Source organism: Rousettus aegyptiacus, unplaced genomic scaffold, assembly GCF_014176215.1.
Source record: "Rousettus aegyptiacus isolate mRouAeg1 unplaced genomic scaffold, mRouAeg1.p scaffold_m13_p_1, whole genome shotgun sequence".
Classification (NCBI taxonomy): Eukaryota; Metazoa; Chordata; class Mammalia; order Chiroptera; family Pteropodidae; genus Rousettus; species Rousettus aegyptiacus.
The window spans coordinates 149,935,527-149,962,462 of NW_023416284.1; the positions used below are offsets into that span (position 1 = coordinate 149,935,527).

Below are 26,936 nucleotides of genomic sequence, written 5' to 3' on the forward strand. Positions count from 1 at the left end.
TTTAGGCTTTATAAGCTGGCTCCTCTGAAAGCTCGGGGCTGATTCTCTAGTGGGGAGAATCAGTTGCTGGCCAGCTAATAAAGGCTCATAATTAATCTCAATTGGCTCCGTGGGTCTTAAATTTGAACGCACCACAACATTTGGAGGCCCCAGCAAGATTTCCCCAGTCGGGGGAGATCTCCTAAGATCCGAGACCTCGTCCAGGGGACGGCCACTGAGTGACATTCCTCAACCCCGGACGCCAGGCGGACTCGCCCAGGAGGGCAAGTGGACAAAAGATTCAGTTCTGTAACAATTGGGCATGAGCCATCCGGAGCGGCTTTACCAGTGAGTCAGACTGCACTACAGGTATTCAGATTTCTGTGTATCTGGTTGGTTGGTTGATTGGTTGGTTGGGCCCTGGGAACTAGTGGAAGGCTGGACGTGGCATAACTTCCCTAGTCTGGTCGGGACTGAGATGTCAGATCCTGAGCCTGGTTGGTTGGTTTTGTCCTGTTTGCACCAGTAACTATCTCGTGTTGGTCTGTCATCTCTGTGTCTTTGGTGTCTGTTTTTCTTGAATTTGTAGTCTCTCTCTGAATGTTACACATCTTTATGTCTTTATCCTCCTTCTTATCCTCATAGGTCTATTAATCCTTCTTTTCTCCTTCTGTATAGCTGCTGCTGCCCCTCTGGACTGGTCCCCAGGACAGTGCATGGCTCTTGCTCTAACTTATTTAACTTTTACAGGTATCATATTTTCTTTCTCCACTGTTCCGACCGCCATGATCCAGACCCACTCCTCTGCAGTGTCTCCTCGATAATTTCAAAGACTTCTGGCAGCGGGCCCAAGGTTATGGGTCCTGCATCACCCCCTTCGATCTCCAGAGGTTCTGCCAATCAGATTGGCCCACATTTGTAACAGGGTGGTCATCAGAGGGGTCACTCGACCTGCAAACAGCCTTTCAGATGAAGAAACTGAGGTACAAGAAGTTTAAATAATTTACCCAGTGATAGAAATGAGTTTGTTTTTGATATTGAAAATACAAGAGTTGAAGAAGCTAATAGGGGCCTGTTAGACTAATCCTTCTTTATGACTGAACATGAATTTGATTAGAAGGTTCACAGAGTGTCTGTGGGGCAGAATTCTAGATGGTAGAGTCTTCTTTCTAACTGGTTCTTCGGTTTGGGTTGGAGTTTATTTTTATGAAAGGTGGATTTGTATAAGCTCTGCTTTGGTTGGTTTGGGGAAAGATAAGCACTTATAAATTAAGTCTTCCTAAAATTATCAGAAAAAATGAAAACTAATCCAAATGTTTTGTTTTGTTTTGATTTATCAAGTCTACATGATCTGAGATAATCTTTGGTAATAAAGATAGTTTAATATTGTAGGTTGAGTGGGGATGGGTGTTTCTTCGGATTGTCAGACACACAATTTTATTCTACTTGTGTTTATTGGTCAAATATGTTTATGCTATTTCTACTAGTTGCTTAAGATTATAAAATTATAAATTCAACCTAAAAGCTTATAAATGAGTCTTGATGTTTAAAAATAGTTTCCAAAATCTTTTTGGCAAAATACTTAGTTAAGTTTAATAATTGATATTCATTGACTCTCTAGAGCATTTCTAAATGAGAAAGAACATATGCCTTTAATGTGTCAAGAGGCAGCTAATATACCAGAAAACATTGACCAACAAGTTAATCCAGTGGCTTGGTACAATGGCAAGCCCGAGCAAGACAGGACTGCTGTGCTAGTAAAAGTTCAGCTTCTATGCTGGTCCACAGATAGGAGCACCTTCCCAGAGATCTCTGTAATCAGGAATTTTCTTCCACTTCACCCTTAGACCCTGAGGGGGAAATGAGTTCTCTCAGGACCCAAACTATTTCATCACTCCCTGAAATATGCACACCCAGTGAGGTTACAAATACTGAGGACAGGGAAATATGAGTATGTGCATGGCCTCTGATCTATATTTGTCTGTGTTATATGTAATATAGTAGTTCAGTTAAGAATTCTAATTATGATGGAAAGGAAAATATGTTTTTGGTAACAGAAGGTATAAAGTATGGTGATTTATTTTGAAGGAAATTGAAGGAAAGGTGTTTGTCTTATAGTTGGCTATTTCTGAGTAAGTGAGAAGAGGCAAGCTGAAGGAATGAGAAAAATGGTAGAAGGTTTGTGAAGAGAAATCCTGAGAGGAAAATAAAGGACAAGAACATAAGTGAACACATGAAGTCGTAAAAGAAAAGAAAAAGAGAAAATCTTGTTTTATATAGTCAAATTGGCTAAAATTAAATGTATTTATCATAAGGTTTTAAAATGAACTTTAATATCAACAGTGTACCAACACAAAACTGGAGTTTGGATTATTAGTCTGTTCCTAATAAGAGATTGTAAAAGATTTTTCTTTACCTGTGAGCAATACACTTAAGAAACAAAGATTCTATATCTTATCAAAACAATCTATTATACTTTATAGTCTGTATTATGTCTTTGATATAAAAAAAAACTAAGTCTTCTTAACATTAAGAGTGCTAAGATTTTTATGTGGTCATATTTACCTTTGAAATCTTTTATTATCACTTGAGTTAAATAGATAAGTATTGTTTTATAGTGACCTGTGATCCTGTTTAATCAGGTGATCAAACCTTGTAATATGACAAATTTCCCAACGTAAAACCTAAATGGGATCTTTTGTTTTATCTCATAATAACTTTGAGACTTCCCAGAGGGCACCTGGAAAATCTTGAAAGTTTGGTTTTGTCACTTTGTAAAAGAGAAATGTTAAGCTAATTCAGTCTATTTAATATATTAAATTATATGAGAAACATTGTCAAGTAATGAATGATGCTTAACCTTCTTTAGGTTACATTTTTATGAATACATGCTACCAATACAAGTGTTTCAGAAATTGTATAAAGTCCCTAAAAATTTGTCAATATCTTTATTATTCATATGTCCTTGTATAATGGTATCAGTCATAATTTCAGTTACTATAAATTGTTGTATGTCATGAATATCAAGAATAGACCTGACTATTCAAAAACGAAGGGCTTATAGAGAAGCAAAGGGCATAGCTCTGATTTGGGCCATGACAGTAAAACTATTACAATAGTTAGATAGCTATGATTTGGGTGAATATGTGGTCTTGATATTAAAATTAGAATTTCGGATAACAAGAAAGATCTGTATAACTGAAAACATCAAAAACCTTTTTTCTCAAGAAACCACAGGGACTAATCTCTCCTTTAGAGACTATTTTCTTTACCCATCAGCCCACCTGGGATGACTGTCAACAGCTTTTCCAGGTCCTTTTTGCCTCAAAGGAATGAGAACAGATTCTCCGAGAGGCTGACAAGACTGTGCATGACCCAACTGGGCCGCCCACTATAGACCCAGCTCATATTCAACATGTCTTCCCAAATACCCATCCTCCTTAGGACCCCAACACTGAACAAGGTAAGGAGGCTCTCGATCGGTATCTCCAGCTTCTGCTCCAGGGCCTCCAGTCTGCAGCCAGAAAGCCTACTAACCTTTCTAAGATAAGTGAATTCATCCAGGCCAAGGATGAATCACCAGCAGCGTTTCTAGAACGACTCTTAGAGTCTTACCGGTTATACACCCCTATTGACCCGGAGGACCCAAATAATAAAACCTTGCTTTTGTCAGTCAGTCAGCCCCAGATATTAAGAAAAAAGTAATAAAGTATAGGAAGGTTTAAAGACAAGAATTTGACTGAGCTAGTTGAGGTAGCCCTGTGCATCTTCAACAACCAGGATAAAGTTAATATCACCCAGACTCTAGGACCATGGAAGAGACCTGTTGCATACCTCTCCAAAAGACTGGACTATGTTGCAGCAGGGTGGCCTAACTGCTTTCAGGCCATTGCGGCCACAGCCATCCTCACCAAAGAAGCACTGAAACTGTTGTTAGGACAGACCATCCAGATTATAGCCCCCCATGCAGTGAAAACCATGCCCCGCAGCCCCCCGATCATTGGATTTCAAATGCACAGATCACCTAATACCAGGTTCTTCTCCTTAACCCCTGACAAGTACAATTCTTGAAAACTTCTGCTCTTAACCCAGACACCCTTTTTCCTGATGATGACCCTCAACAGCCATTACATGATTGTCTCGAGTTCTCGGATAGCATCACCAGCCTCAGACCAGACCTGACTGACATCCTGTGGCCACAACCGGATGCCACACTGTACACCAATGGGAGCAGCTCCATCTCAGAGAGAGTCAGGTGTGCTGGGGTGGCAGTAGTTACCAGAGGAACTGACATCTGAGCTCAGGCCTTGAGTCACAGAACATCAGCTCAGCGAGCTGAACTCATTGCTGTGACCCAAGCACTCCGATGGGGTAAGAAGACAGTCAACATCTATGCAGATAGCAGGTATGCCGTTGCTACTGCACATATTCATGGGGCACTATATAAAGAGAGGGGATTACTCACCTCAGGGGAGAAGGAAATCAGGAACGGAGAAGAGATCCTAGCTCTCCTTGAAGCCATCTGGCTGCCTAAGAAGGTAGCCATTACACACTGCCCAGGTCACCAGAAAACTGAGTCTGAGATAGCCCGGGGCAACTTCTTTGCCAACCTTACCGCAAAGGAAGCTGCCTGAAAACCATTGGGGCCAATTGACATTTTGCCTGCCCTACTGCCCAGGGTGCTAGCAGACACCCCTACCTACATTCCAGGTGAAGTTAAACTATACAACAAGCTGGAAAGAAAAGAGGAATCTGCTGGGTGGGTTAGGCTCCCAGACGGCTGCATTGTAGCACCTGAGGCTTTGAGTCGAGACCTCATAACCCAGGTTCAGCAGAGCACTCACTTAGGAGAGACCAAGTTGATTGAACTGTTGAAAAGAGACTATTACATTCTGGGGCTGCAACAAATGGCCAAACAGTTATCGGCCCGGCACCACATCTGCGTGGACAGGCACTGGGGGAACACTGAGAGTTGGATTTCACTGAGGTCAGCCCGGGTACCTTCGGATTCAAGTACTTGCTTTGTTCATTGACACCTCTTCAGGATGGACTGAATGAAGCCTTCCCCACCAAGCAGGAAACAGCGCAGGTAGTAGCAAAGAAATTAGTCTCAGAAATAGTACCTCGATTTGGCCTGCCCATGACACTGGGGTCCAACAATGACCCGGCGTTCATTGCCCAGACCAGTCAATCTTTAGCCAGGGTTCTAGGAATTAATTAAAAGTTACATTGCATTTACAGGCCTCAGAGCTCAAGACAGGTAGAGAAGATAAATAAGATCCTGAAAGAAACTTTAACCAAGTTCAAATTAGAAACTGGCAAAAACTGGGTAAGCCTCCTTTCCTCCCCTCTGTTAAGGGCACGATGCACCCCCTACCGTAAAGAGACAACACTTTATAAAATCATGTTTCACAGAAATCCTTAACTTCTCCCTTCTCAAGTACTTACAGGCTCTCCACCTAGTAAGGTGAAAAACTCATCAGTTAGTCTCCACAACCAGAGTCCCAACTCAGCCTCACCCAGCCTTGCCTGAGCCTCACTGAGAAAGACCCTTCCTGGTTTTAAATGTCTTTTTAAATGTAAAGTTTTTTTGTTTGTTTTGATATATTCATTTACTGCATCAAGTGTAGTTTCAGAATTTACCTTTTGAACAGCTTAGTTTCAAAGTCTGTAAAATGAACTAAGAATCTTGTGTATTAATTCATACATGTAAGACTAATGTGTTCATAAAACATAGATCTTGCTTTAATTGTATAGCTTTAGGTAAAACCTGCTGTTCTTATGCTAACCATTCAGGCATTATTAGAGGCTTTAGTCAGACAAAGGCTCAGCAACAGAGAACAACGCAGGAGGACAAGATCTTGGTATGAGAACGTGTTTAACTGGTCCCTGTGGTTGACTACTCTGCTTTCCTCCATTGCAGGACCCCTAATATTAGCATTTCTGGAGTTATTATTTGGACCTTGTATAATTAATTGGTTAACTACATATGTCAAAAAAAACAAAAACAAAAACGGGGGGTACAGGCAGCGAAACTCATTGTTCTCAGAGCTCACTGCCCTCCGCTCCAGGTTGACAATTCAATGATTTGAATCCCCTTTGAAAACCAGTGGGAAATGTAAAAGTGGAAAATTCTCCAGTAAGCTAGTCACAAAGACAAGACAGGGAGTGATATCTTCAAGTGCCAGCTCCCAAAGCAAAAAAAATAATATCACTGCCAGGATGCAGATAACAGAACTGTCTACCAGGCCCTGTTTCCTATAAGATTTAAGAGACCCCCCAGAAACAACATTTTTGCACCAGAGGATAACAGCCAACTTCTGCTTCTATAATTTGCTTAATGTATAACCAGGGTGTAGTTCTAGGAGATGTCCTGTGCAAAGATATACTAATGGCTAACTTCTGCTTCTGTAAACCTGTTTGCTTGTTTGGTGTGGTTTTAGGCTTTATAAGCTGCCTCCTCTGAAAGCTCGGGGCTGATTCTCTAGTGGGGAGAATCAGTTGCTGGCCAGCTAATAAAGGCTCATAATTAATCTCAATTGGCTCCGTGGGTCTTAGATTTGAATGCGCTACAACACTATAAGTTAATTAACTTGTGTAAGTTTAAAGTGGTAATTCGTTACAGAAGCAATATGAAAGGGATTCTCCTTGAAATTTTGTGCTGCATCTCTGTGTGCCTTAAGTTTTTCTGAGCAGCAGCCTCTTCAGTCTTGCCCATTACCTTCTCTTGAGGTCCTTCCCAAAGCTCGATTTATCATATTTTGAGCTTCTTTTGGGTTATAGAGACTAGAAATCTACTTGGGCAATACAATGAAAGACAACATTAAAGCCAAAACCTACCACAAAGATATTTAAGAAGACCCTGAATTCCAGGAGAAGCTTTCATTTACCACTGTCCTGGTGCCTAGCACACTGCCTTGCACAGTGTTTCAGAGTTATTGGAATGTTTAGATAAAGAAACAAATTAACAAAATACTGTTTCTCCTGCCTGTAGCTTGGTGCTTACACAAGTAAGGAGCAAGCAGATTTTCACCCTGCTATCCTCATTATCTGCTACCAGGAAACCAGAGGACTGCTCTACTGTCTGCAAGAAGGAAGTCCTAGTCTAAATGAATTTCTGTATATGCATCAAAGCCTATAAAAGCATTTAAAAAACCACCACAAGAAAAACAATTTTGTTTTACATATAATTTACATTTGGGTGATCATGCTGTATAATAAACTTTGAAGAGACTTACGTATTTAGGTGAGTTTACATAGCAAAGCCTCAGAGTACCAATACTGTATTTCCAATTCTCTAGTTTCTGAACAAGCCAAGATAATGATTTCAGGCCTTCATTTTTCTCTGCAAGAAATGGATATAGATCATGTGATGCATGGCTGAAATTACTTTTGTATAGATAAGAATGAATAATGGAGTTTTTCACAAGGTCCACTTCTTTCTAATTGCTATGAAATTATCTTCAGTCTTGGAACTGTAATAATTTAATTTGGCCTAAAGTAGAAACTTTTATTATTCCAATATGCCTTCTGTTTTTAAGCAGAAAACATTGCTAGGCTTTGACCAGTCCTAGGAGTTGTAGCTTTACTTATCACAGTCACCATTATCATGTGCACAAGTATAATTAGTACTCTTATTGGTAACGTTAGGAAAGACTCCTACAATAGATGGTACATGTAAATGTAATCAGAACACTGGTTAACATAATTTTCCCAGATAGTGTTGACATACTTTGGAAGAATCCTTCCATCTCTTATTTTCCTTCTCTTGTTAGAAAAGCCATGATATGGAATATTTGATTGATTATATATAGAAGATGAGGTCATTTTATTTTTTCTAGTTTTAATTACCTGAAAATCATAGTAGCGAAGTTATTGGGATTATAACTCTTTGTTATAGATGATGGAGAGCCTAGGTTATGATACTTTTTGACTAAGTGATCACTTTTAAATAAAAGAAGCCAAGAAGAAGTAAAGATTTAGAGGAAAAAGTAGATATGTGTATTCTATGCTACTTTTTTAAAGAAAGAATTTTTACTTAGAAGTAGGAACTCTATAGGATTTCAACCATGTGCTTAAAGAGTTATTTTGCTTCACAGGGAACAACTATGATTGTAATCTGCCACAGAAAATTGTACTTATAATAGTAAGGCTATTACTCATGGAGGTTTTTCCTTATCTTTTTGAACCTGAAGTCTTAAATGACAAGTCTCTTTTCCATGACACAGGTTCTTCTACTATCTGAAACATTCTCTTTTTAGGCAGGTACCATTCTCTTAGACCCTACCAGAAAAGTGTCTTGCTTTAGAATGTGCTTGGCATTTTACATTCATTAAATTGTCAAATTTTGTAAAAGATGAAACACACCGAGAGCTTAACTAACTTAGCTAGGTCACACATATAATAGCTGCTACATCCCCCTTCCCTTTTCCTAATTGCAACTTTCCTTACTACCCTATGACTCATTAGTCTTCCTCTGAATTCCTACAACTCTTTTATGAACTGTGCAATGCAATGTAGCACTTAATTATACTCTTCCTCTTAGTGATTCTGGTTTTTCAGTCTCATCATCCCAGGCGCCCAACATCTTCCCATGGGATAGGAATACAGTGCTGCTTTTGTATTTACTCAGCATAGCCTGTAGCTGAGATTTTGGTAGATCCTTAACGACTTTTGTTGATTTTAATAAAACATTAAATGACTTTACAAAAACTAATAGCATGTGTATACTGGCATTATGTTTTATTTGATGGAGAATATATTTTAGCTACACTTCATGTATTACCTTTTTGCATTTTGGAATATAAGGTATATTTGTATATTACAGGGCATTTCTGGGGCAATTGGTAATAAACCTCATTATCCAAAAGGTAGTCTGATCTTTTCTAATATGGTTCTGTGAGAAAACATTTACAAAACCATGAAGTTATTCTCCACTACAACAAGAAATCATAGATTCTTCAGGAATGATTTCTCAGGTAGTAAGGAGTTTAGCAGAAGTTCAGACATTTTTGTTTTGTAGAAAGATATAGTTTATGATTATAATTAATGATAGATTTCACATATTTAGTACTTCTGATGTACCAACACTCCTGTGAACACCATCCCATGGATTGTATCATTTAGTTCTCATAAGAACTCTGTGAGGTAATGCTATTACTTCATTTTACTTATTAGGGAACTGAGACAAAGAGAATGAGTCACTCAAAATGACATACAAAGTGGTAGACTCAAGAGCTCATATATAAAATATAAAGTCACTTTCTTAAGAACATAAAACTATCCTCAGTGTTAAATTAATACATAATTTTTTGTCTCCTCTTCCATTTCTCTGTCCAGAAGCACATTAATATCAGTTAGGAAAGTGCCATGGAGTTGCTTTCTGTTTAGAGGAAAAGCATTTATTTATGATCCCTAAATTCAGTATTTCCTAAACCCTGTCAGACCCAGTGCCATCTTTTTAGAAGATATTTTCTAAATCAATCTTTACTTTCTTGAAATGAAATTATTAGATAATACCACCTGCCTATATACATACATAGAAAAACATCAATATAACAATACCTCTGATATAAAAGAAAGAAAAATAATTTATATTAGTGTCTATTTTAATATGTAAAGGCATTAACATGCCTACTCTATAAAAAAACGACAAAGTAGTTAAATCTGTTGACAAAGCCACTATGGATGGAGACTGACAGGTTTACTTGTGGCTCAAGTACCATGAGTAGCATTTTCTTGATTGGTGACCAAATCTTAGTTAAGTTTTGGAAAATAAAAGGAAAAGTTCCCCTCGATTGCCACAGTCCATTGCTTCCATTATAGGAAATATGTTTTCACATTTCTGAAATCAGTATGTCTTACAAGCACCATCAGCCAGGTGTCAGTCATGATATGGTTGTTATTGCCATTGCCTGAGCATACACAAACTTAGTTATTGTTACCAATTTCCTGTCTGGACAATCTGTTTAAAGATCTGAAGAAGGAATATAAGCACTTTATTCCTTTTATTTTGAAAACTTTCCATCAATATCTTTGGAAGGCTCAAAAAAATACCAACATCAAAACTTTTGTAATTGGTGTCAGTGGCTTCAAAGAAAATCCTAGACACAAGAGTTGAGCATTGTTTTAAAAAATATAGCATCATCATAATACTTGATAGGAGAGAGGATAATACTGTTTGAAAAAACATGGATATTGACAACTCTGAGTTAAAACCTGTTTCAGAAAATTTTCAGAATGTGGAAAAGTTTTGGAAATAACTATTTTGCTTTTGTTTTCCCCTTATATATGTCCAACTGTAATGTTTGATTTATGTCTAAATAAGCGTACAACAGCTATTTAAATAAAGACAAAATTAAAAATTATGTCTAAATAGGTTGTGTCTTAGTTTAAATGGCAATGTTTTTCTTGTTTTTTGTCCTCGATATTTAAATAATATTATATTTTATAACTGATGTCTTAAATTAGATGAAATGCCATAATTTCCTGGAAAATCTATTGCACAGTAAATCAGTGCAAACATATTTTGTTTTTATATGTAAAATTATGTCAAATTCCAAGCTCAGCTAAATAAAAGTGAGTTTTCCTCTCGGAAGTGGAACATTTTTTTTGTTGATGAGGACTTCCTGTATAATATCTAGCATCCCTGAGCCCACCTAATGAAAGCCAATGACAACTCCCATTCTTTGTAATAACAAAATGCATTTCCACTAACTTCCAAGTGACCACTAAGAACCAAAGCTTCTGCTGAGACTCTTAAAAATACTTGATATGATATTCCCATCAATCTTCACTAGAGGGAGCAACTGGTTTTTAAGAAAATGATGTCTAGTCTATGATGGAAGAACTTTGGAATGGTCTTTCACTAAATGAAATACTCTTGTCATTTAAATTAAATCATAATCTTTTATTCCCACTGAGCTGTAATTGTTACAAAGTAGCTTTCTCAAACAGGTTTAGGTTTGTTATGATGGTTTCCAATAATCAAATCAGGCCAGAGTATCTCAAATGACCCTGCATAGTCTGACAAGACCCCTACCTATGAAGACTGAAATCATGGACCTGGTTTCAAGTTTGAGCTCTGCCATTTATTACTGGTTTGATCTGAGCAAATCATATCATCCCTCTGAGCCACAATTTCCTCATAGGTAAAATAGAGTTTATAATATATACATTATAGGCCTATTAAGGAGAAGAAATAAGACATGTGCAAAGTATTTAACACTATAATCTTTTAATGAATAGAAGCTGGTAGTAAATTTGTATTGTTTTATGCTAAAACATGCATTAAAATTAAAGTATTGTACAAGATATAATTCTAAATTCTATTATAAAGCAATTAAGTGTTTAGGATTTCAGAGAGACATCCACGTGGATTAGAGTGGTCAGTGAAAGATTCATGGAGGAAATGAGACTTGGCTTATATCCTGCTATGGATAAGAGTTGAATAGCTTGCGAAGTGGGTGAGGCATGAAGACATAGTAAACATACTTGTCCACTGTTCCCGCTATTTTAAATGCATTCTAGACCTGCAGTGTCACTAGCTACATGTGGTTATTTAAATTAATTAAAATAAATGAAATTCAAATTTTAGTTCATTACCCTAACCATATTTCAAGTACTCAGTAGCAACATCTAGCTAGTGGCTACTGTATTGGACAGCACACAACAGTTCATCATGGCAGAAAGTTCTATTGGATAGTACTGTTCTAAACATCATAATGTCTTCAGGTGGTAAAAAAGGAGCGGGGTGGGGGGAGGGATCCTTGCTACAACTAAAATGTCATACCACAGAGATAGCAGGCCATTACTTTATAAAGGTATTAAGGGGAAAAAAACATTAAAATTCATGTTTTCAGTTAGCATTTTTTTTGAGCGAAAATTGTGTGTATTTATAATTGGAAGTAAGTATACTAGAAGAACTTATCTACTAGCATAGATAATATCAAAAAGATAATAAAAATGTTGTGTTTCTTTACTATAAAACTTATGGACTTAAAATAATTTGCAAACGTGTCTGAGTCATTACCCTTCAGAGAGAGGAAGCCAAATGAGTCAAAATCAGAAGATGTTAGTTGAAAAATTTGTGTAATTATATTCATCATTTAAATAATCAATAAAATATATGCTTGATGAGACAAACCTCTAATGTATTTTTAGCAAGGTAATTTAAAATAAAATGAAAATAATGTATGTAAAACAAAAATAATTAAGTAGATTTACAAAAGTCATTGAATCACAATGATTTGTTTGGTACAATACCAAAAATTGATAGTCAAGCCTTTTAATAGGCATTACTTATATTTTGAAAGCATCTTGACAGCCTTTGGTTCAGAAATTTCATATAAGAGAAAATGTTTCTTTGCATTTTCTAGATAGCATGAAGTTTAGATTAGTAGCTAAACCGTTTAACAGTATCCCTATGAATTTGTGTTGTCACTGTTCATTAAAACTCCAAAACTTGTATATAATCTTACAAAAATATCAGTAATTTTTGTGTGTGAGTACAGTCCAAGGTCAAAGGATCTTAGAACAACTAGACTTTAATGATAAAAGAAACAGCCTTCTTGTTTTAAACCAAGTTTCGTCGAAGTCATTTACTACTTTCCGCATAAAAAATTTAATATGGAAAGTTCATATTATTATATCTAACTTGATACTTTGGCTGTCATAATAATATTTCCTCCATTAGCTGAGACTTCTGCCTTGTGAATTCTTTGGCTCTAAGACTGTAGTACAATTTCCTTTGATTTGTAAGCAAGTCATTCTATGTGCATCTGTTTTAAAAATGAAAGGTTAATTTGGAAAGAGACCAACATTCATTCATTTAATCATTAATAGAAATTATCTCATCCCCTCTATGACATAGGTGTTGTAAAGATAGGAAATTTTAAAGAGCTCAAATGATTTGCCTAAAGTTACATAGCTAGTAAGTAATGAAATGTGAATATAAACTCAGTTTGCCTGACTTCAAAGCTCTTTCTACTGTGCTTTGCTGCTTTTCTGATTGAAATTTCTGACAGTAATGGGGGAACTCAAGGACTGTTGTCTCTTTCCTGATAATTCATTTTTCTAGGGTTTGTATGTTCACTGCCCAGTACCCAGAAGATTCTTGTACACTATTGGCTACATTGATTGAATGATTCCACACTGAAGGTTAACTTAAACAGCCATGAGAACTTTAATATATTAATCTAACCAAAGCATAAGGCTTTTAGGAAACAAATGCCCTGAGTGGAAGCATTTATTAAATATGAGACAGATTTAAGAAATAATATCTTCTGACACTGCAGATATTTCTGATGATATTATTTCCAGATTCTCAGACTTGGGGTTCAGAAATTTTATTTGCTGAATAAACTCAAAGATAAAAGAACTCTAGTCAATGAATATTTCATTAGTTTATACTTTTCTATATTGAGGAGAAATTTTTGAAAACGATGCTTTGTTATCAGAAAATACATGAAGTCCAACTTGGAAATAATTCTAACTCAGAAGAGAGAGGTAGTCTGCATCTATACACTTAAGTCATCTACCCATAAGAAATGATATTAAGGTTGCTCATCAGTTGACCTTGAGAGGGAGATTTTCCTGGATTATCTGCGTGGGCCCAATGTAATTAAAAGGGACTTTTAAAGTGAAAGAGGGAAGCAGAAGAGATTAGAATAATGCAATGTATTGTTGAGAGTGGAATATTGAAGTTTCATACTATTTTTGTATTGCTATATATTTTTCCCTTCAGTTCTGTTAATGTTTTCTTTATATAATTATATGATCTAAAAAATATATATGCACACACATACATACATGTACATACATATGTACACACATACACACACATATATGTGTATTGATAATTTTTATGTTTTTCTGAATAAAATGACATTTTTATTATTAAAAATAAAAGAATAATGCAATGTGGAAAGAACTCTACCAGCATTGCTTGCTTTGAAGATGAAGGAAGAGGCCACTATTCAAGGAATGTAGACAACCTCTGGAAGCTGGAAAGAGCAAGGAAATTGATTTTCTCCTGGGTGTCCGGAAAGGAATGTAGCTCCTCTGCTGATTTCCTGAGCAAAGTCCAATGAAATCCATATTGGATTTCTGATCTCCAAAACTCTAAGATATTAAATTTGTATTGTTTTGAACTACTAAGTTTGTGGTCCTTTGTTACAGCCGCTATAATAAAATAAGCATGTAAAGCATTAACGTATTTTCTGACATTTAATGCTTATGCAACACTGTTAGTAACTCAATTCCAGTGCCAAGACTCACAGGAAGCAATTTGACCTTTTCTGCTTTTTGAGAGGTGGACTGGGGGCAGAGGAGCCACCCTCTCCTACTCTCTATCTATTCATTAACACCCTTCTCAATCATTTAACTCCTGAATAAAATATTTTTTCGATGCCTCAGCCTATATGTATTATCTATCTTTTTCCTTTGAACTGTTAGGCGTTATTCATACATCTGTTATGATGACTTGTTTTGTTTTACCTTGTTTTGAATTATTTGTGAATTTATTTTACTTATATCTCTTAATTCGGAAACAAGTTGAACATAAGGACAATTTTTACTAGTTTTTCTATTCTCAAGATAATACCAGTTTATGTAGGTAATTATTAAATATTGTTAAGTAATATGGGGAAATAAGACATAAAGGTGAACAGTTTTCTAATGTGACCTAAAAATTCTAGAGTCATATCCACTCACGTGCCAATGGCAAAACTTGGTTTGTAAAGGCAGCAGAAAGAAATTAGTCTCTAGCTAATGTGATTTCACGCTCACCTAAAATTCTTGGGGAAGACGGGAGGACTATATATTGAGGAATAAAAAGCAGTTTCTCTCTCTATCAGTTTTAAGAATAATTTGAGCCAATTAAAAGTTATCTATAATTATGAGTTTCGAAAGCTATTAGAGAACAAAATACCCCCAAAGTCATGGTACACTAAAACTGTAGTTAAATTCTCTCATCTTGAAAGGCCGCTTGAATTTTAAAAAATTATTCTTTGATTTTGAGTTTCATTTGAGGTTATAAATCTTACGACTATTATGACTAAAATATATTTGACTATCCTGGGCCAAAATTTTAAGAGTATAAGCCAAGTTACATCAGTTTTGTAGAGCCTACCCTTCAGAACGTCCTCATTTTTAAATTCCTGGTATTAATGGCCAGCAAGACAGGAAGAGAAAAAGGAAAAGAAATGTGTGCCACATTCGTGGGTAGTGGAGGGGTGGGTAGGAGTAAACAGTTTTAAGTATAGTTACAAATATATATTAACTCAGGTATTTTGAGGTATTACTGGCTGGACAGACAATCAAGGATTTTTAGGAAGAAGAAACAATTCGAAACTGATACAATCTTCTGGGGACGCGATGATTTTTACTTGGGATTTTTCTGCAGTGTTATTAAATCTTTTAATTAATGCAGAAGCCGAAGCAGCATGTGTGTAAGTTACTTTAGAATGTGGATGGGTTCCTTCCTTTTTCTTAAATGAATCATAATGAAGAAGAGCTCAGGTAGAACCCCCTTAGTAGAGGCCTCACAGCCTATGGACCTCACCTTTCCTTACCCTGTAGCTTAACAATAGATTGTCCCCTGAGGCTTGGAATGTCCCTGCCATAGAAAGTGACCCTGAAATTTATGATTAATGTTCTTATGCTTACTGATCACAGTCTTTATGGTCTAGCATTCGTTCCAGATGACTCTCATCTTTGTTCCCGAGGACCACATTGCCAGAGGGGAGGCACCATGAAGCGCAACAGACGCCCCCAGAACCTTCGCACAGCCTCTGGAATAATGCCCAGATTTTCCCTTAAATACCTTAAACTGGACTGAGAAAGTAAGGCAGTTTTTGAAGGTGTTAACCTTCTGCCTTCTCAGATCACCAGTCCTCTGATAATAAACACCTATTCTAAATGGCTCAACTCCTATTGGCTGAGCTGCACAGGCAGCACAAGCCCTGGACTCAGTTGCCCTTAGGTTGCAATAAGGCATTACAATAAGCAGGGAGGACATAATCCAAAAATATATAGATCTAGATAGATATAGATTAGATATATAGATATAGGAATAAAGACAGAGACAGATAGAGATGAGGGAGGTTTCTCTCAATTTGTAGGATCTCCAAAACTTGAACAAAAATATTCATGACTTTTTTCTTCTCACCTAAGAGATCCAAGTACATCTTTAACTTTCATTAATGTTGAAATAGATAATTCTACAGTATACTGTGACTTCAAATTGACCAGGTAAAATTAGTATGGCCTAAAGGAAAGCTACTTAACACACTGCTGTTTTCTGAGATTGCTAGTGTTTGGGTGGTGGTTGGCTATGGGCAAGGATAATGTGGAATGTTAGATGGAAATGTAGTTGTGGTGGTGCCCACTTTGGCAGCACATGCACTAAAACTGGAAATATAGCTGTGAAATTTTAATAAACCGCCAGACTGCTAACAATATTCTTTTGTTCAAACCATTTTTAAAAAAACTTTGGCAGTTATTCCTAAATCTTAGTCTAGAAAGAAAGTGTAAATTTTAATTAGAAAGATGGGTACAATATTAAGAGAGTAAAGACAAGATGCACTTTTACGCATTTCAGAAAGACTATTCAGCGCTAAACTATTAAATTTGGGATCCAAAGTCACAATTAGAGGAACAATTGGAAATAGTAGAGTGACATTTGAATAGTACATTTCAAGTCTTGCCTTTTAGGTAGCCGTTACTATTTTTGGAATAATAAGTAGTTTTTAATAGTACAGAACTCATTTCCTTCCATATTTTAATATTATTATCATATAGATGCAAAAATGAAAGAAAAAAAGCCCAATTTCAAGTGTACAAGTTCCTTTTACTTCTGAATATAAAATTTTATCACTCATTGGTAAACTGTCACAATTACAAAGAGCTAGTAATTTTTAGAATTCCAAGGAATCACGTATACCCTTTGGCAATGGCTTAATATGTTTCATGACATTTATTTATCTTATCTTTCCCCTCCTGCTAAACATCTACTTTGCATAATTGTTTTTCTGATTACTCTGCCTCAGGCTATCAAGTCTAATGAAGGGATTTTTGACCTTCTACTAACTTAGATTTCTAGTGTCAAAGAACTATTGTCCTTCCTCCACTCCTCCCACTCTTTGAATCTAAGTCCAACATAAATGAATGGTAACAAGTTTTCTTCACTGCTTTTAGTATAGAGTTTCAGTTCAGGAAAAGTTCTGTTCAAGAATGAATTCCAGCAGTGTTCCTAATGCCAGCAGGCAGCATAAAAGTCTTGGAGTATGGAAGTAAGCCAGAGTAAATTCTGCTCTATTTAAGTAAAGTCATTTATATATAACATATGATTATGATTCTAATGCAAACTTCGTGGCCATCTTAAGAGTTTAAATGACAAGTATTTATGAAAAACAAACTTAAAGGCAAAGTTATCCCAACTTTGATTTTTATTGGGATACTATTCAAACACACAAAAAATATGGAGGGAAGGCCAAAGAGATAGAGCATTCTTTGACTATAGAATTGTAGTTGGACTACTGTGAGAAGACAACATTTTCTGGGATAGGCTTCTTCCTCAGAGGTGAAAGGTGGTCCTAACGACCCACCTAGAAGGGGAGTCTTGATTCTTTTCCTTCCTGGAGATAGTAGATCCTTCCTGGAAGCCTTGGCCTTACCCAAGGCCCTTACCCTTTGAAACCCACTATTTCAGGAGCAGGGAGGTCCAGTTCTGCTCAGGGTGACGCTCGTTTGGAGTGTTTTCTTATTACCTTTTCTATTAGATGTCTGTGTATCCTCGGAGGGAAGCACTATTTTATTCAATTCTTCATTCATTCACTCTTGATCTTACAATTCCTTCTCTTCCCACAACTGGAGTGATCTAATAAGTAGTATCTGATTAGGTGACATCTTTACTTGAAGCCCCTCAATGGCTGATTATCTCTTAGGTTAAAGACCAAACTTCTTTACTTCACTCCAGGTTCTCTCTTTCTGCCTTCTAGCCACAGTTTTGGCTTTCACATCTACACTTTGTTGGCCAAGTTCCTTCTTGCCTTGGGTTCTTTTAATGCAGATTGCTTTGTCAGCAATTCTCCCCACCTTCATTCTCCTCCGGGCCCTCCTCCCCCTTTTCACTGGGCTACCAGGCTACCTCCTACTCATTTTTCTCATCTCAGCTCAAAAGCCACTTCCTCTGGGAAGATTTCCTTGAGCTTCTATGCCAAGTTAGGCCCCTTCCTCCTCCTTACACACTTTCACCACAGTCTGCATCCCCATTTGTAGCACTTACTACAATTGCAGTTAATTACTTATTTAATATCTGTTTTCCTTGGTAGACTATAAACTCAATGATAACATGAAATATGTCTGTTAATTGCTGTACTTCAAATACCTAGAACAGTGCCTGGCACATTCCAGAGATTCAGTATATATTTTTTGAATGAATGAATGATCCAACAAATGACCAGTCAGATGGTTGAATGGCTGGCTAGTCTGATTCCTCTTTGCACACACATCTCTACCTCCCAGAGTTTGGCACAGGACAGAAGGGAATAGGTATAGGTTATGAGTACCACAGGGAACAGCATAGTGAGGGTGGAGTAAGGCCGATGAGAAGAGGTGCCTTGTTTAGAGGAAGTTATGATTCAGGAGGGCCAGTGATCAAATAGAAAAAACCATATCAAGGAGAAGAATGAGTCTTTGAATTGACTGGTGAGTCTGTATTGGTTGCTGAGACACAGAATCAAGTAAAGCACCAAAGATGCTGAAGTGAGGAGCAGTGAGTCAAAACAGGTCCTCTCGGTCATTCTGGATATAAGGTGCCAAAGCTTGAGAGCCTTCTGTGAGCTCCACTCACATTTTCATCAGTGAAATGTTCATTTAAAGGCCCCAGTCTAGGTTGCAAATTATTTACCAACACATTTTAAATACACTCCGTATTTCCTTACCTGAAATCTTTCAGTCCCATGAATTTGAAATTCAGAATTTTTTAGAGCTTAGAAAGAAAAAAGATAGAGTAGATATACCATGAATTAATTATTATTCTCAGTGAGTTCTGAGGCAGCCCTTGTTATCAAAAATATTGATAGTCATGCAGTGCAATGTATAAATATTCAGTGAGTGGGATAAATACACACTATCAAAAGCTTCGGGATCATTTCAGGTCAGGTTTTGCTGCCAAATGAGATGCAAAAATAAGAGTTTTTTTGGATTTGGAAATTCTGGGTAAAGATTGCAGACCCAGTAGAAAATGGTGTGTGCTTCCGGAACTCTGTTAATTCCTGTTTGACTGATTCTCAGCAACAGGAAAGGAGCTGCCCTGATCCTCTGACTCAGGGATTCCTCAAAACTTTGGGGAAATCCCCACAGTCCTCCCAGCAGTCATCTTCTCAGAAGGAAATTTGATCATCCATGGCTTATTCTTAGGCTCCTATGAGATGGTCCTCAGTCTACAATCTTTATTAAGAGTCTACTGTGTTCGAGCTCAGCCAGGAGATAGAAGAATGAGCAAAAGATGGGTTTATCTTTCTTTAGGTAATCCTCTATTCTAGATACCTCACCTGAGCTCCCTGTCTTATTTCTAACTGTATAATACACAGATGCACTTATAATTCAAAGATAAAACTGGTTATCTTCTTTCAACCTAGAGTCAGACAAGAAGTAAAATTTATTTATCTAATGATCCTTTTCACCATCCATTAAATGTCCCAAGCTAGACTCAAACTTCCATTTTCTTTATTTTTCACACATAATCAGCACTAAATGCTGTTGACTCACTCACATGGGTGCCCTTCTCTCCCATCCCATTAGGAGGCCTTCATCACCTCAGCTGTTTTTATCTCCAGAGTCTCCTCTCTGCGCCTTGCTTGATACTCTTTCTTAACCATCCATTTCTCACTGACTTTAGTCATTTTTCAATAATAAAGTATTTTAAAACATACCATTTGCTTTAAAAATCCTCCTTGGTTTTTTTTTTAAATGTCAATGTCATGAAAATTAAAAACAGGTTGAAGAACTTTCCAGATTAAATGACACTGAAGAGGCAAGAAAATGAACTACAACACATGTTCCTGGATTTAGTCTTATACAAGATAAACATTACTGTAGCAAAAGGTCATTATTAAGACAATGACAAAATTGGACTAGATAAAAGTATTACGTCAGCATTAAAACTTCCTGAATTTAATAACAGTAATGTAGTTATAAAAAGGAATGTCTTTATTCTTGGGAAATAGACACTGAACAATTAAAAAGGTATAGAAATTACTCTCAATTCAGGAAAAAAATATGTGTATGTATGTGTGAGTCTATATGTGTGTATATATCCATGTATGTTATATCATACACATGTACATCTATATATCTTTATTTTTATATGTTTACATAAGTAATATGTTATACAGAGAGAGGAAAGGAGAATAATAAAGTAAATGTGGCAAAATAGTAATAAACTGGTAAATCTGGGTAAAGAGTATACCTGAATTCTTTGTAGTATTCTTGCAACCTTTCTGTAAGTTTGAAATTATTTCGACATTAAAAATTTTTAATATTCAGTTTTCAAATATTAAACTTGTATTACTGTCATCCAAACAACTTTATTATAATGCACACACACATACACATGCACACACACACACACACACACAATTTTATCACACTTCCATTGCCTATAAGAAGAAATTTTAAGCTCCTTAACATCATGCTCAGGGACTATCTTTAATCTGGTCTCGACTTAGTTTCTCTACCTCACTCTTTTTTTTCCCCCATAGGTAGTCCTTACTCTAGCTATGCTGAAATGCTCACCTTTCATTCTTTCTCCTGTGTTTTTGTTCCTGCCGTTTTCTCTGTATGGCATGCCCTCACTATTTCTCCATTGCTGATCTCCTACGTCTGTTTTAAGGCCAAGCTCAGGACTCACTTCCTCTACAACCACAGGCAAAGTTAACACTTCCCCTCTTGTTATGGACTGACTGTTTCCGTTCCCTAAAATTCATACGTTGAAACCCTCACCCCTATAGTGATTTAGAGGTGGGGATTTGGGGAGGTAATTAGGGTTATATGAATTCATGAGGGTGGGACCTTCATATGGGATTCATGTCCTTATAAGAAGAGACACCAGAGAGCTTATCTCTCTCTCAATTATGTGAAGACACAGCCAGAAGTTGGCCATCTGCTAGCGAGGAAAAAAGTTCTCACCATGAATCCAATTTGTAGACGCCTTGATCTGAGAGTTCCCGAGCTTCAGAACTGTGAGAAAATACACTTCTGTTTGTTAAGCCATGCAGTCTGTGTATTTTTTATGGCAGCCCTAGCTGACTAACGCACCTTCTCTGTGTATGCATAGCACTGCACAGAGGTAAGTGATAGCAGTTAGGACTGTCATATATGGGTTGCTGATGGAGCTTTCTCTTCCCCTGGGGAGTGAACCCTCAGAGCAGAAGCTAAGTGCTTTATCTTTCTGTCAAATCCCTTCCGTCATTAAGGTCCAGCTATGTGTTCCTTCAGGAAGCCTTCCCTGACCAATGATTGTGCCCACAGAGACTTATCTTCCTCCAACCCCTCACAGTGCTTGTGCTTGAATTATTTAACTGGATACCATATTACTGATATCTTTCCAAATGCATTTATGTATTTTTTTTTTCAAAATAAGAAACACATTACATGTGTCAAAGCTGAAAAAGTAAAAATATTGTCTTCTCACCACTGACTGCCCCCCATATTCCCTAGACCTCCACACATCATCTAACCTTCAGCTCTGTCGTCTCTTCTGCAAAATCAAGGGCTTGAACTAGATAATCTCTAAAGTTCCTTTCAGCCTGAAAACACTAAGGTCCTAACACATATTTTAAGAATGAAAGGTGGCACATTATGTGGGTAGATATACTCTAGAATCCAACAGAACCTGATTAGGAAACTCAGTTCTATCTCTTTCTTCTCTCATTTCTCATTTATATCTTACTCCAGCCACTGTTCTAGGCTCTGGGAAGGCAACTATAAATAAGGTTGTCAAGGTTCCTGCATTTAAGATGTTTACATTCTTCTAGGAAAGACCAACAATTAAAAAAAAAATATATATATATATATATATATATAAATAATATAATTTTGGATGGTGATAATAACTGCAGAAAAATAAAGCAAGACATGAGATTAATGAGTAAAGGGAGTGTAGAAAATATTTTAAATAGTGTGTTGGGGAATGTTTTTAGAAAGGTCTGGAGAACATTCCAGATCAAAAGAGCAGCATGTGTATAGGCCCAGAGATAGCAAGGCAGATAACCAGAGCACACATTCTGTAACTTCCTTTTTTCACCTGATTTTATAGATACACTGTGATCTTCTTAATTTTTTTTTATATAAGTGCATCTTATTCTATCATATGCATGTTCCATGATTTATTTAATAGCCATCTATTGATATACATGTAGGTTATTGCTATTTTGTTGTTGTTATTATAGGCAAAAAGTAATAAACATGAAATAGTCAGCACAGCCCGCTTGAATCCAGAATCTGAGCTGGAAACACAACTCTTTCTGTTTCTTTTTTTGCCTCACTCATTATTTCTATTATATTTCAGTGACTGTTTTAGACACTAGGAATATAACAGTGAACTAGATGCCCACATTCCTGCCCTCAGGATCCTTATTTTCTGATGAGCAGAAGAAACAATATGAAAATGAACATGTACATTAAAAGGATATAGTTTTGGATTGCGACAAATGCTTTAAAAGAAATAAAGCAGGACAAGGAAATAGTAAAGGGCAGAGATTGGGGAATGTTAGATATATTGGCCAGGACAGCCTTTGAGGAGGTGGTATTTGAGCAAGATGTAAATGATGTGAAGGGCCAGCCATATAAAAGTGTGGGGAAGCATATACCTGCCAGAAGGAGCAGTGTGTGTAAAGACCTGAGGCAGGAGAGAACTTGGTGCACTGGAAGAACAACAAGAAAGCACAATGGTTGGGATACACGCAGCCAGATGGAAGAAAATGAGCTGAAATTGGAGGCACAGGCAGGGCAGGGCACGGAGGTCCTGTGGCTATAGAGTGCATTTGGATTTATTTGAAGCTAACGGGAAGCCATCAGGCAGAAACATTGAAAAGAAGAATTACACTTTCTGATTCGTGTTTTGGAAAGCTCACTCTGACTGTGTGTAAAAGGAAACTATGAGGAACATGAATGGAACCAGGAATATGAGTCTCGCTATAGCCCGGGCAAGAGTTGATGATGGTATATATCTATCTATTCTATCATCTATCTATCATCCATCTATCTATCTATGTATCTATCCATGTATCTATGTATCTATGTATCTATCTATCTATCTATCATCATCATCTATCTATCTCTATAAATAAAGATTGGAGTTATGAATTTTAAAATAAAACCAAACAGAAATAAGCCATCACACTGCTTTGTAAACAGGTTTATGGAGCACTTGGTAAATTTGATTAGAACTCTTTATATATGTTTTTGTTGATTAGTAACAATCATTGGCTCTCTTACACCCATAAATGTGAGCATCTTTTTAAAAAGATTTTTAAAATTTAATTTATTTTCAATGTATAGTTCACATACACTATTATATTATTTTCAGGTGTATGACATAGTGATTAGACATTTATATACCTTATGAAGGGATCACCTGGATAAGTCTCATATGTAAGTCTTATATTCATCTGACCATACATAGTTATTACAATATTATTGACTATATACCCTATGCTGTATTTGACATCTTCATTTATTTTTATTAATTTATTTTTTTTAGGTGAGGCAACCTTTGGTTGTCCTCACAGATTGCAAGGACCTTGTCAGCTTACAATCCCTTACTTATTTATTTTTTTTATGCCTACAGCACCTGGTCTTCCTAGGTGGTCTCCTATCCAAGTACTAACCAGGCCCAATTCTGCTTAGCTTCCAAGATCAGATGGGATTGGACTTGTTCGGTGTAGCATGGCCATAGGCAAATATCGTCATTTTTATAACTGGCAATTTTTACTTCTTTTTTCATCCATCCCCCTAAACTCCCTCCCATCTGGTGACCATCAATTTATTCTTTGTATCTATGAGTTTGTTTCGTTTGTTTGTTATATTTTTTGATTCTACATATAAATGAAATTATATGGTATTTATTTTTCTTTGAGTTATTTCATTTGGAATAATGTCCTCTGGGTCTATCCATATAGACACGAATAGCAAGATTTCATTCTTTATTATGATTGATTTAATATTCCATTGCTTTATGTGTACCACATCTTTAACCATTCACCTATTGACTCTTAAGCTACTTCCATATCTTGACTATTGTAAGTAATGCAGCAGTGAAGATAGAATGCATATATCTTTTCACATTAGTGTTTTGGATTTCTTCGGATAAATACCAAGAAGTAGAATTGCTGGGACATATAGTGTTCTACTTTAATTTTTTTTCTGCATACTATTTCCCATAGTGGCTATACCAATTTACAATCCCATCAACTACATTCTCTTTTCTCCATATCCTTGCCAACACTTGTTAATGTGAGCCTCTTTAAACGTTTCGTACATTTTGTGTGTGTGTGTGTAAATTAATTGCCAACAGAGTTGGAGTAATTTATGCTAACTCATATTCTGAATCAGAGAGAAAACTGAATAGAGCAATGAATTATATGTAAACTTAAGCCTCCTAGGCATGGAGCAATTTTCTCACTGTTTACATCAAGTCTCACTTTACTTATCTTTGTTTCCAAGCCTCTCGGCTATTACCTTGATGATTTCCTTTTCCCCATTTTTTTCTGTCAATTTAATCTCTTAAATCAAATCAAGAGTTACTGTTTTGTCTTTCTTTTCTGGTCCATATGCTTTCATAATAAGAATAAAAGAAGATTTTTGCTGCGTTATTATAAGGCATGACTAATAGAGCAAATATGTTTTTCACATAGGTTCTAGAATGTTTTGCTACATGTTTAAATTAGTTGCTTCTTCTTCTTTTACTCGATCTCAAATTTATTTATTTTTTTGAGTTTTGAGGGTTATGGGAAAAAATTTCAGCTTGGTCACATCATATGGGTCTTAACCTGCATAATTATCTTGTAACTCAAACAAATATCAATCATTCTAATAAAGGGTTAGGAGAATTGTTTGGACATCTCATAAGACTTTGGCTCAGATAAGCTATTCCAATAATACATTTTCTCAAGAAAATGTCTTTAATTATTGCTTTCCTGATTTCTGGTCTCTTGTAAGTTTTCTAAGTTCCATCTGTCTTTAACAATGCTTTAAAATACTGCTCTGGCATAAGAATATTTTGGGAATTATATTTATATAAAATATATTTATATATTAATAATAGTTATTATTATTGTATAATTATATTAAATTATGTCAAAATGCATTTTTATTATCTTTACATTTTTCCTTAGCCATTGTTTACCTATTCATGATGTAAATAGAGACCGGTAGATAACTAACCCCTCATATGATTATTTTAATATAAAAATGCTTAAGAAGCTGGTCTGTGCTACAGGCAAGGTGATTTCCTTTAGCCCTTTATCTTATCCATGTCCTGAGGGATGCCAAATTAAAATTGAATTCTGATGTATGGCATCAGCAAGAGCTACATTCAGGTACAAGAATCTGTGTCAAGAGACAGGTTTTAGTACCATTGTATTAGCATTTGTCTTCCAGTTCCAGATTGAAATTCTTCTAGGAGTGAGTGAGGCACTCTGGTGGGGGTCCAGAGCCTGATTTGCCTCCTCCTTTAGAGTTACTTGGCATATTGCTCCATTTCTCTGGATATTAGTCTCCTCATTGGTAAAATAAGAGAACAACAGCACTTACTGAACATTCTATGCCAGGCACTGTTCCAATCGCCTTCCATATAAACTCTTTTTAATCTTCACAATTCTATGAGTGTGGAAGATCTAATACACACATACACACACACTCAATCCCCCTAACACATTTGGCCCCCTTGCTGTCATATCACCTTCATACACATGTTTAATGTTGTTTTGTCAGTGTTCTTGCTCTAGAATATAAATGTCACATGGGCGGGAATTTCCATTTGTTTTGTTCACTGGAACATGTCTAAAACACAGCCTGGCACGCAAACACTGAATGTTGAATAAATGAGGTACAGAGAGATTAAGTAATTTACTGATGCTCATGAAGCTAGTAAAGGGCCAGAGTTGAGAACTGATCTCTGGTTGTTTATCTACAGAGCCCAGACTCTAAAGCACAATGTTATACTGCATTAAATTAGGCAATCGATGGCTTTTGAAGACATGACTCATGACACCGGTTTCACATCAGAATTGTATCTAGTGCTTTAAAAAATACAGATGTCTGCTGCTTCTCACTATCCCCCAGTCAATACTTCGATTCCCTTTTAATGGGCCTGGAGTCACTACATTTTGTCCTAAAATTCCCAAGTGAACTTAACTTGCATCTAAGAGAGAAAATCAATGCTTAAAGTTTATTTCAATAAATCTCTTAACTTTAGAAATCTTTGAAATGTATCCTGAAAGGAATTCAGATTGAGGCTGGAAAACAGAGGGACAAGTAGAAGACAGTAAGACCAAAGCTTTTGAGTTAGATTCACAATATAGCGCATGGTTGGGTTCATGGTTAAGTTCACGGATCTTTCTGTAAAGACTTTCCAACTAGTTTTAATTACATAGGATTGGCCTATGACTCATGAGTAGAGGTTTTATCATAATGTGATAATTAACTAATAATAATCTACATGATTTCAAATCAGTGGTTTAACCATTTAGTGACTTAACCATCTGCCTAAATGCTCTATTATCTAGAATATATGTCTTGTCTACAAGGAATACAAGAATATGCACCAGCAAAGAAATAGAATTACCAGTCTAATATCCCAGTAATAAAAGTAACAATGAATGTTCTGATAAAACCTGTTATCATCATTTTTACTAAAATAGTAATTAATAATGTCAAGATTATACTTCTCT

The 26,936-nt window shown here is 36.3% G+C and overlaps 1 long non-coding RNA gene and 1 pseudogene across 2 annotated transcripts; one reads left to right on the forward strand and one right to left on the reverse strand.

Moving 5' to 3' along the window:
• The first annotated feature begins 96 nt into the window (after positions 1-96).
• LOC107520197 lies at positions 97-5,626 on the forward strand. Of its 2 annotated transcripts, XR_004950933.1 has the most exons (4): positions 97-348; positions 658-729; positions 3,283-3,442; positions 4,072-5,626. It is a non-coding gene; the product is annotated as an uncharacterized LOC107520197 (long non-coding RNA). The 2 variants fall into 2 exon arrangements; XR_004950932.1 differs by having other exon boundaries at positions 97-729; positions 4,072-5,625.
• Positions 5,627-23,824: 18,198 nt separating this feature from the next.
• Positions 23,825-23,943, reverse strand: LOC118606747 (annotated as a pseudogene).
• Positions 23,944-26,936: the final 2,993 nt, after the last annotated feature.